This window comes from Hylobates moloch, unplaced genomic scaffold, assembly GCF_009828535.3.
Source record: "Hylobates moloch isolate HMO894 unplaced genomic scaffold, HMol_V3 SCAFFOLD_11, whole genome shotgun sequence".
Classification (NCBI taxonomy): Eukaryota; Metazoa; Chordata; class Mammalia; order Primates; family Hylobatidae; genus Hylobates; species Hylobates moloch.
Genome location: NW_026652286.1, coordinates 94,445,910 through 94,457,489, shown reverse-complemented (window position 1 = coordinate 94,457,489; position 11,580 = coordinate 94,445,910).

Genomic DNA, 11,580 nt, shown 5'->3' with positions numbered 1-11,580 from the left:
GAGCTGGAACATCTCATCTCAATGTCTCCAGCCCTTAGATGAGGATTTACACCATTAGCTCCTATGGTTGTCACCTTTTGGACTAAGTTACACAACTACCTTTCCTGGGTCTCCAGCTTGCAAACAGTAGATTGTAGGACTTCTCAGTCTTCGTATTATGTGAGCCAATTCCACATATATATTTCCTACTGGTTCCACCCTAATGCAAGGAGATAGGGAAATCACACAGATCTCTGGGCTCACTCTTCCTGCCATGTCTTGCTGCCTCTTGTAAGACAATTACTCTGTCTTCTCCTTTCAATCTATCCCCCTCCACCCAGAACCTCTGAATACAGGAAACGCTCAAGTAAATGTTGATTCCATAGAAGAGACCATCTACTAACTAGCACAGTGGGGTTAACTCCAGGAAGGACCAGATAGATCTGGGCTCAAAACTGGCTTTATCTTCTAAGTAAAACTTGATGATTATATTTATTCCAAAGGAGTTTTCATGTTTAATGATCTGGCAATGCCTGGCACATCATTGGTCCTCAATAAATGGGAGCAATTACTATGCACTCATCCGTCCATCCACCCAACAAACATTTCCAAAATAACCATAAATTCAGAGCAGTATAGTGTCAGTGATAGAAAAGAAGTAGACAACATGGTCTTTTATTTTAGAGAACTTAGTTTTGCCATCCAAAATAGAAGTTAGGGGAAATTTTACCAAGTGAGAAGGTAAAATAGATTTTCCATCAAAGGGTTCCCATGGCCATGGATCTCTGTAATCAGAAAGTTGATTCCCTGATGAATCCTCCAGCGTGATTTATTATTTTTGAGGCAGGGTTTCAGTCTATCTCCTGGTCTCAAGCAATCTTCCCACCTTGGCCCCCAAGTAGCTGGGACTACATGCACAAGCCACCATGCCCAGGTAATTTTTGTATTTTTAGTAGAGACGGGGTTTCGCCATATTGGCCAGGCTGGTCTCAAACTCCTGAACTCAAGCAATTGACTTGCCTTGGCCTCCCAAAGTGCTACGATTACAGGCATGAGCCACCACACCCAGCCAGTGTGATTTATTTTAGTAAGAAACCACATCACACCTCAGGCCCTCTGCATATATGCCATTCCTTCACACAGCCCAACTTGAGAGATGAGCAGAAGAGAGCTGCCCTTTCAGTGAAGGACTGAAGGATGCATTCTTCACTTTCCATCCTGCTGGTACCCCTGCTACAGAAGCTGACAAGCAGAAGCATTCAGGGAAGGACTCCATCCCCTGCTCTACTGTGCAGGGGATGATGCTATTTTCACATCAACAGGCCATATGGGTGTAGGATGCAGCTGCTTGCACCACTGTTTCGAGGGCTGTCTAAAAGAGTCAAGGAGAAGGAATCCCACCTACGGAGTTCAGAGCAAGGAGGAAGATCAACTTGTTAATTTGTGGTTTAGAGACTCATTTTTAGTATGAATTACAGAGTTTAAGGTGAAATGGTTAAGATGGACATATTACCTGTGCTCCTTTAAGAAAGGGAGCTGACAAATTCTGGAAAAACTTTAAAAGGTGGGTTATTCAAAAATGTATTTTCTATGTGTGTTTTATAAACAAAAAGCTTGCCTACTTGTGTGCATTTTGCTGTTATTACAGTCAGCTTTTATTTCCCCAATATAAAATAACAGAATAGTGTTAGGTTATAGGAGAGTATTTGGGTACTGGGATTCTTCCATTCATCCCTGTTTCCATTTGAGGAAGAGTCTACATATAAAAAACAATGGTCAAGGGGAATAAAGTACCACATTATTAATAAACTCTGGATAAACAGACAACAACACAACTCTTCCGCCCCGTGAAGAAGGTTTCTCTGAGAAGCTGAGTTGAGCCTGACTCAGGCTGGAAATCAGATTGGAGCCTACTCCCCCATCCCAGTAGAATCACAGGATGTACAGCACAGGCTTCACTTCAGAGCTTTTGGATTAAAACTGATTAGCTCACTGATGAGCCAAACTCTTAGGCAAGTCATTTCACATCTTTATTCTCCATTTCCTCTTTTATCCAATCATTTATACTACCTACATAAGACCCGAAATGGCCTCTCAACCCTGAGGTTTTATTATTTGTTGCTCTGGAGAGCAGGAATCATGCCTGTCTTATTCCACATTATATTCCCAGGACAAATATAGGACTGGATGCAGAGGAAGTACTCAATAAGTATTTCTTGAATAAATGTTGCTATTGGATCTATGCGTCCAGTGCCCTAATTGACCAGGGAGTTTTGAATCTTGCCAAGTAGAGCTTGAGACCTCACTTTACTCTTTAATTTCTCCAGAAACTACTAAATCCTCAGGATTCTCTTTTTCTCCTACTTGAACTTGATACTATATCCTGGAGACTGCAGACATAAAAGATTCCAATAGAAGGCTCAGCATCTATTCACATAGAATTTGAATTTTATATCCTCTAGCTCTGGCATCATAATCTCTTTTTCTTTCTTTTTTTTTTTTTTCTGAGACAGAGCCTTGCTCTGTGGCCCAGGCTCTGGAGTGCAGTGGCGCGATCTCGGCTCACTGCAAGCTCCACCTCCTGGGTTCATGCTGTTCTCCTGACTGGCATCATAATCTCTATAATACTCTTGTGCTGCAATTTAATACTAAGGAAAACCATCTTGCCCATTTAACACATTCCCATTCTGAGTTGAAATGAAGAAAGTATTCACCACCCAACACTAAATACCTCCAAAGCTCCTTTCATCTCTTTCTCTTCCTCCCTCCCCATCACAGAAACCCGCAAACCGGTCCCACCACCGAGCCTTTAGCAGACTGTAGATCATCCACCTCTCCCCAGAGTCAACACCTCCTTGGTGGCAAGTCAGGTTCCTTTTGTCCTAAATGTGCTTAATGTGACAAACATGTTTGTGACCCATCTTCTGTTTATGTGCCTATGTTATGCTACTTCTGTTCTCTACTTTCGTTGATGGCATGTGTTGATAGCTATTCCCCCAATCCTGTGAGCAGCAAAACACTGAATAGTAAAACCCCGGTGAGCCAGAGACAGCGAGGTGACTGGAATGAATCCTACTGGGAGCTCCATTCATGTGGAAGATGACTCAAAGCACTGATTGTAATGATAAGAGAGGGCGACACACAGCTGGCGGTGCAGCAACAACGCCCTGGTTCCACTGGTCTTCCGAGTAAGTCTGTATTAAAACTGCTCACAGGGACAAAGGGGGAAGAAGATCCTGCTCGGCTTCTATCTGAATTCAGATTTGTCTTTATAGTTGGAACTAAGACCTAAGAGAAGTGACAGAGGTCTGGAACACTCCCACACATGGACTTAGTCATTGTCACAGCAGAACTGTAACAGATGCCATCACTCATACAGAACAAAGCAATAAAAGGACACATACCAAATGTTAACAGCCATTATCTCTGGGATTACCTGGAAATCTTATTTCCTTCTGGCTACTTTTAGTTTCCAAAAATGTCCACAATGGATACAAATTGTCAGGCCTCTGAGCCCAAGCTAAGCCATCGCATCCCTGATGACTTGCATGTATATATGCCCAGATGCCCAGAAGTAACTGAAGAATCACAAAAGAAGTGAAAATTCCCTGCCCCGCCTTAACTGATGACATTCCACCACAAAAGAAGTGAAAATGGCCAGTCCTTGCCTTAACTGATGACATTACCTTGTAAAAGTCCTTTTCCTGGCTCATCCTGGCTCAAAAAGCTCCCCCACTGAGCACCTTTCGACCCCCACTCCTGCCCACCAGAGAACAACCCCCCTTTGACTATAATTTTCCTTTACCTACCCAAATCCTATAAAATGGCCCTACCCTTATCTCCCTTTGCTGACTCTCTTTTCGGACTCAGCCCGCCTGCACCCAGGTGAAATAAACAGCTTTATTGCTCACACAAAGCCTGTTTGGTGGTCTCTTCACATGGACGCGAGTGAAATTTGGTGCCATGACTCAGATCAGGGAACCTCCCTTGGGAGATCAATCCCCTGACCTCCTGCTCTTTGCTCCGTGAAAAAGATCCACCTACGACCTCAGATTCCTCAGACCCACCAGCCCAAGGAACATCTCACCAATTTTAAATCGGGTAAGCAGCCTCTTCTTACTCTCTTCTCCAACCTCTCTCACTATCCCTCAACCACTTTCTCCTTTCCACTCTTCAATCTCTCCCTTCTCTTAATTTCAATTCCTTTCATTTTCTGGTAGAGACAAAGGAGACACGTCTTATCCATGGACCCAAAACTCCGGCGCTGGTCATGGACTCGGGAAGGCAGTCTTTCCTTGGTGTTTAATCATTGCAGGGGGCCGGGCGCGGTGGCTCACGCTTGTAATCCCAGCACTTTGGGAGGCCGAGGCGGGCGGATCACGAGGTCAGGAGATCGAGACCACGGTGAAACCCCGTCTCTACTAAAAATACAAAAAAAAATTAGCCGGGCGTGGTGGCGGGCGCCTGTAGTCCCAGCTACTCGGAGAGGCTGAGGCAGGAGAATGGCGTGAACCCGGGAGGTGGAGAGCTTGCAGTGAGCCGAGATCGCGCCACTGCACTCCAGCCTGGGTGAAAGAGCGAGACTCCGTCTCAAAAAAAAAAAAAAAAAAATCATTGCAGGGACGCCTCTCTGATTATTCACCCAAGTTTCAGAGGTGTCAGACCACACAGGGACGCTTGCCTTGGTCCTTCACCCTTAGCAGCAAGTCCCGCTTTTCTGGGGGAGGGACAAGTACCCCAACCTCATATCTCTGCGCCCCGATCCCTTATTTCTGCACCCCAACCTCTCTCTGCGCCCTGATCCCTTATTTCCACACCCCGACCTCTTATCTCTGTGCCCCAACCCCTTATTTCCGTGCCCCGACCCCTTTCCCACTTTCCTGGAAGGTAAGAACCCCCGAACCCTTTCCCTCCATGTCTCTAATCTCTCTTTTCTCTGGGCTTGCCTCCTTCACTATGGGCAAACTTCCACCCTCCATTCCTCCTTCTTCTTTCTTAGCCTGTGTTCTCAAGAACTTAAAACCTCTTCAACTCACACCTGACCTAAAACCTAAATGCCTTATCTTCTTCTGCAATGCCGCTTGACCCCAATATAAACTCGACAGTGGTTCCAAATAGCCAGAAAATGGCACTTTCAATTTTTCCATCCTACAAGATCTAAATAATTCTTGTCATAAAATGGGCAAATGGTCTGAGGTGACTGACGTCCAGGCATTCTTTTACACATTGTTCCCTCCCTGGTCACTGTTCCCAGTGCGACTCGTCCCAGATCCTCCTTTCCCTCCCACCTGTCCCCTCAGTCCCAACCCCAAGCGTTGCTGAGTCTTTCTAATCTTCCTTTTCTACAGACCCATCTGACCTCTCCCCTCCTCGCCAGGCCGAGCTAGGTCCCAATTCTTCCTCAGCCTCTGATCCCCCACCCTATAATCCTTTTATCACCTCCCCTCCTCACACCCGGTCCAGCTTACAGTTTCGTTCCACGACTAGCCTTCCCCCACCTATGCAGCAATTTCCTCCTAAAAAGGTGGCTGGAGCTAAAGGCATAGTCAAGGTTAATGCTCCTTTTTCTTTATCTGATCTCTCCCAAAATCAGTTAGCGTTTAGGCTCTTTTTCATCAAATATAAAAACCCAGCCCAGTTCATGGCTCGTTTGGCAGCAACCCTGAGACGCTTTACAGCCCTAGACCCTGAAAGGTCAGAAGGCCGTCTTATTCTCAATATGCATTTTATTTTATTACCCAATCTGCTCCCGACATGAAATAAAGCTCCAAAAAATTAAATTCCAGCCCTCAAACCCCACAATAGGACTTAATTAACCTCACCTTCAAGGTGTACAATAATAGAGTAGAGGCAGCCAAGTAGCAATGTATTTCTGAGTTGCAATTCCTTGCCTTCACTGTGAGACAAACCCCAGCCACATCTCCAGCACACAAGAACTCCAAACGCCTGAACCGCAGCTGCCAGGGGTTCCTCCAGAACCTCTTCCCCCAGGAGCTTGCTACAAGTGCCAGAAATCTGGCCACTGGGCCAAGAATGCCCACAGCCCGGGATTCCTCCTAAGCTGCGTCCCATCTGTGTGGGACCCCACTGAAAATCAGACTGTTCAACTCACCTGGCAGCCACTTCCAGAGCCCCTGGAACTCTGGCCCAAGGCTCTCTGACTGACTCCTTCCCAGATCTTCTCGGGTTAACAGCTGAAGACTAACACTGCCGGATCACCTCGGAAGCCTACAGAACCATCACAGATGCTCTAGATAACTCTCACAGTGGAGGGTAAGTCCGTCCCCTTCTTAGTCAATACGGAGGCTACTCACTCCACAGTACCTTCTTTTCAAGGGCCTGTTTCCCTTGCCTCCATAACTGTTGTAGGTATTGACGGCCAGGCTTCTAAACCTCTTAAAACTCCCCAACTCTAGTGCCAACTTAGAAAACATTCTTTTATGCACTCTTTTTTAGTTATCCCCACCTGCCCAGTTCCCGTATTAGGCCAAGACATTTTAATTAAATTATCTGCTTCCCTGACTATTCCTGGACTACAGCTGCATCTCATTGCCGCCCTTCTCCCCAACCCAAAGCCTCCTTTGCATCTTCCTCTCGTATCCCCTCACCTTAACCCACAAGTATAGGACATCTCTACTCCTTCCCTGGCAACCGATCACATGCCCATTACCATCCCATTAAAACCTAATCACCCTTACCCCGCTCAACGCCAATATGCCATCCCACAGCATGCTTTAAAAGGATTAAAGCCTGTTATCACTCGCCTGCTACAGCACGGGCTTCTAAAACCTATCAACTCCTCTTACAATTTCCTCATTTCACCTGTCCTAAAACCAGACAAGGCTTACAGGTTAGTTCAAGATCTGCGCCTTATCAACCAAATTGTTTTGCCTATCCACCCCGTGGTGCCAAACCCATATACTCTCCTGTCCTCAATACCTCCCTCCACGATCCATTATTCTGTTCTAGATCTCAAACGTGCTTTCTTTACTATTCCTTTGCACCCTTCATCCCAGCCTCTCTTCGCTTTCACTTGGACTGACCCTGACACCCATCAGGCTCAGCAAATTACCTGGGCTGTACTGCCGCAAGGCTTCACAGACAGCCCCCATCAAGGCTTCACAGACAGCTTCAATCAAGCCCAAATTTCATCCTCATCTGTTACCTATCTCGGCATAATTCTCATAAAAACGCATGTGCTCTCCCTGCTGATCATGTCCGGCTAATCTCCCAAACCCCAATCCCTTCTACAAAACAAAACTCCTGTCCTTCCTAGGCATGGTTAGTGCAGTCAGAATTCTTACACAAGAGCCAGGACCGCACCCTGTAGCCTTTCTGCCCAAACAACTTGACCTTACTGTTTTAGCCTAGCCCTCATGTCTGCGTGCAGCGGCTGCCACTTCTTTAATAGTTTTAGAGGCCCTAAAAATCACAAACTATGCTCAACTCACTCTCTACAGTTCTCATAACTTCCAAAATCTATTTTCTTCCTCACACCTGGTGCATATACTTTCTGCTCCCCGGCTCCTTCAGCTATACTCACTCTTTGTTGAGTCTCCCACAATTACCATTGTTCCTGGCCCGGACTTCAATCCGGCCTCCACATTATTCCGGATACCACACCTGACCTTCATGACTGCATCTCTCTGATCCACCTGACGTTCACCCCATTTCCCCACATTTCCTTCTTCCCTGTTTCTCACCCTGATCACACTTGGTTTATTGATGGCAGTTCCACCAGGCCTAATTGCCACTCACCAGCAAAGGCAGGCTATGCAATAGTATCTTCCACATCTGTTATTGAGGCTACCGCTCTGCCCCCCTCCACTACCTCTCAGCAAGCCGAACTAGTTGCCTTAACTCGGGCCCTCACTCTTGCAAAAGGACTACGCGTCAATATTTATACTGACTCTAAGTATGCCTTTCATATTCTGCACCACCATGCGGTCATACGGGCTGAAAGAGGTTTCCTCACTATGCAAAGGTCCTCCATCATTAATGCCTCTTTAATAAAAACTCTGCTCAAGGCCGCTTTACTTCCAAAGGAAGCTGGAGTCATTCACTGCAAGGGCCATCAAAAGGCATCACATCCCATTGCTCTAGGCAACACTTATGCTGATAAGGTGGCTAGACAAGCAGCTAGCTCTCCAACTTCTGTCCCTCACGGCCAGTTTTTCTCCTTCACATCAGTCACTCCCACCTACTCCCCCCGCCGAAACTTCCACCTATCAATCTCTTCCCACACACAAGGCAAATGGTTCTTAGACCAAGGAAAATATCTCCTTCTAGCCTCACAGTCCCATTCCATTCTGTCATCATTTCATAACCTTTTCCATGCAAGTTACAAGCCGCTAGCCCGTCTCTTAGAACCTCTCATTTCCTTTCCATCCTGGAAATCTAACCTCAAGGAAATCACTTCTCAGTGTTCCATTTGCTATTCTACTACCCCTCAGGGATTGTTCAGGCCCCCTCCCCTTCCTACACATCAAGCTGGAGGATTTGCCCCCGCCCAGGACTGGCAAATTGACTTTACTCACATGCCCAAGTCAGGAAACTAAAATACCTCCTAGTCTAGATAGACACTTTCACTGGATAGGTAGAGTCCTTTCCCACAGGGTCTGAGAAGGCCACCACGGTCATTTCTCCCCTTCTATCAGACGTAATTCCTCGGTTTGGCCTTCCCACCTCTACACAGTCCCATAGCTGACCGGCCTTTATTAGTCAAATCAGCCAAGCATTTTTTCAGGCTCTTAGTATTCAGTGAAACCTTTATATCCCTTACAGTCCTCAGTCTTCAGGAAAAGTAGAATAGACTAATAGTCTTTTAAAAACACACCTCACCAAGCTCAGCCACCAACTTAAAAAGGACTAGACAATACTTTTACCGCTTTCCCTTCTCAGAATTCAGGACTGTTCCTCAGAATGCTACAGGGTACAGCCCATTTGAGCTCCTGTATAGACGCTCCTTTTTATTAGGCCCCAGTCTCATTCCAGACACCAGACCAACTTAGATTGTGCCCCAAAAAACTTGTCATCCCTACTATCTTCTGTCTACTCATACTCCTATTCACCATTCTCAACTACTCATACATGCCCTACTCTTGTTTACACTGCCAGTTTACACTGTTTCTCCAAGCCATCACAGCTGATATCTCCTGGTGCTATCCCCAAACTGCCACTCTTAACTCTTAAATACATAATCTTTGCTGGCACCTCCTTAGGCACTCTCTAATTAGATGTCCTAGGTCCTCCCAATTCTTAGACCTTTAATATCTGTTTTTCTCCTTCTCTTATTCCATTTAGTTTTTCAATTCATACAAAACCGTATCCAGGCCATCACCAATAATTCCACACGACAAATGTTTCTTCTAACAACCCCACAATATCACCCCTGACCACAAAATCTTCCTTCAGCTTAATCTCTCCCACTCTAGGTTCCCACGCTGCCCCTAATCCCGCCTGAAGCAGCCCTGAGAAACATCGCGCATTCTCTCTCCATACTACCCCCCAAAATTTTCGCCGCCCCAACACTTCAACACTATTTTATTTTTCTTTATTATAAGAAGGCAGGAATGTCAGGCCTCTGAGCCCAAGCTAAGCCATCGCATCCCTGATGACTTGCACATATATGCCCAGATGCCCAGAAGTAACTGAAGAATCACAAAAGAAGTGAAAATGCCCTGCCCCACCTTAACTGATGACATGCCACCACAAAAGAAGTGTAAATGGCCGGTCCTTGCCTTAACTGATGACATTACCTTGTCAAAGTCCTTCTCCTGGCTCATCCTGGCTCAAAAAGCTCCCCCACTGAGCACCTTGCGACCCCCACTCTGCCCGCCAGAGAACAACCCCCCTTTGACTGTAATTTTCCTTTATCTACCCAAATCCTACAAAACGGCCCCACCCTTATCTCCCTTCGCTGACTCTCTTTTCGGACTCAGCCCGCCTGTGCCCAGGTGAAATAAACAGCCTTGTTGCTCACACAGAGCCTCTTTGGTGGTCTCTTCACACGGACGCGAGTGAAACAATTTACTTCTATAATCCATCCCCTAACAGAACATTACTGTATTGAAAAAGGTAAACCGGCTGGTTAAAATAAATTCCTAATGTATACACCCAAAACTGTGCTATCAAAAGGGTTGTTTGGAGGGATTGTGCAGTGAAGTAATTGAAAGCAGTCCGGAGCCAGGTTACCTGGGTTCATATCTCAGCTCTGACACTTAGAAGCTGTTGTGACCTTGGGGAAATTTCTTAACCTTTTCGTGCTTCAATTTCTTTATAATATGAAAATAATAATACCTTCCTTAAAGGGTTGTTGTGAAGATTAAATGAGTTAACATATAAGAAGCCCTCGGAACAGTGTCTGGCAAGTAGCAATTACTTACCACTTATTACAAAATACTATTACTTATTGCTACAGTGTTGCCATTGCTCAAGATATTTTTGGACCACCTTTTGGGAAGCTTGTCATGAGTCTTAACTCATTCTCTTGAATCACCTCAATAAGAACAAAACTTCTCCTTTGAAAATGTGCTAATTCTTAGGAGCAGTCAAGCAGTTTGGGGTCCAAAAGAAGGTGTATTTATGAAACCAACAGGTTGTTCTCATGTTGTTCATCTGCTGTCTATGAAGAATTCCATCAAACATAGTTGCGCACACACACACCTAGACAGTTCAGCACCATCTAGGGCTTGATCAATCCCTGGGTAACTAATAAGTCCTGCCTCTGCTAGAGAGAGGTTGAAAAACGAGTTTTAATTATGAAACCTCTTTGTCTGATAGATCTTGAAGGCTTTACAGATTAGCATATAACCAAAGGGCAAACCTCATAAAAGGCTGATTTACATTTAAATCCTAGTCTTTTTTCTTCCTCAAAGTTTGCTGATGCTGAGTTTTAAGTATGAAATGTCATTGTTTTCATACAAATATTCCCAAACATTACCAATTGTCATTTTGGCATTAAATACGGTTGCAACATTACAATTGTAACATTAGCATTTTAAAAGCATAACATCATTGTTCTGTAAATTGTTGCAGGCTCAAATTACCCTACACATGATCTCTTAAAATTAATGGGCCAGGATCATCAAAGCCAGTTCAGGCTGGATGAAAAGAATGGGAGCCACCTCCTTTTGCTGGGATTTTTGATGGTCTCATACTAGCCCAATTATCACCCTGATAGAACATGTGATGATGTACCTCACTGCATATGTAAATAAAGGTGAATAAGATATTCACTGAATGTTCCCATCCAAAGATGCAAAGAATTTTGATAAAATGTAACTGGGTTGCTGCAAAGCAAAAGAATCCTCCATGTTCCTAATTATTGAACTCTTTGCAAAAACATTTTCCAATAAAAAAGGCTTCATTGATCTACCATCCTTAAGTAATACTGTGTTCCATATAAATGGCTGTGCAAAGAAATCTAAGTATACTTCTTTATGTCTCCAAACGTTCCTTTTAATCTTTCTAGTGGGAATCCTTTAAATATCACTATTACAGATTTCTTAATGTTGTACTGACAGGGCTAAATAGCATGACAACCAAGAGCAGGAGTTTAAGGATGCAATAAATCTAGATTATTCTGACTCTTCCACTTTA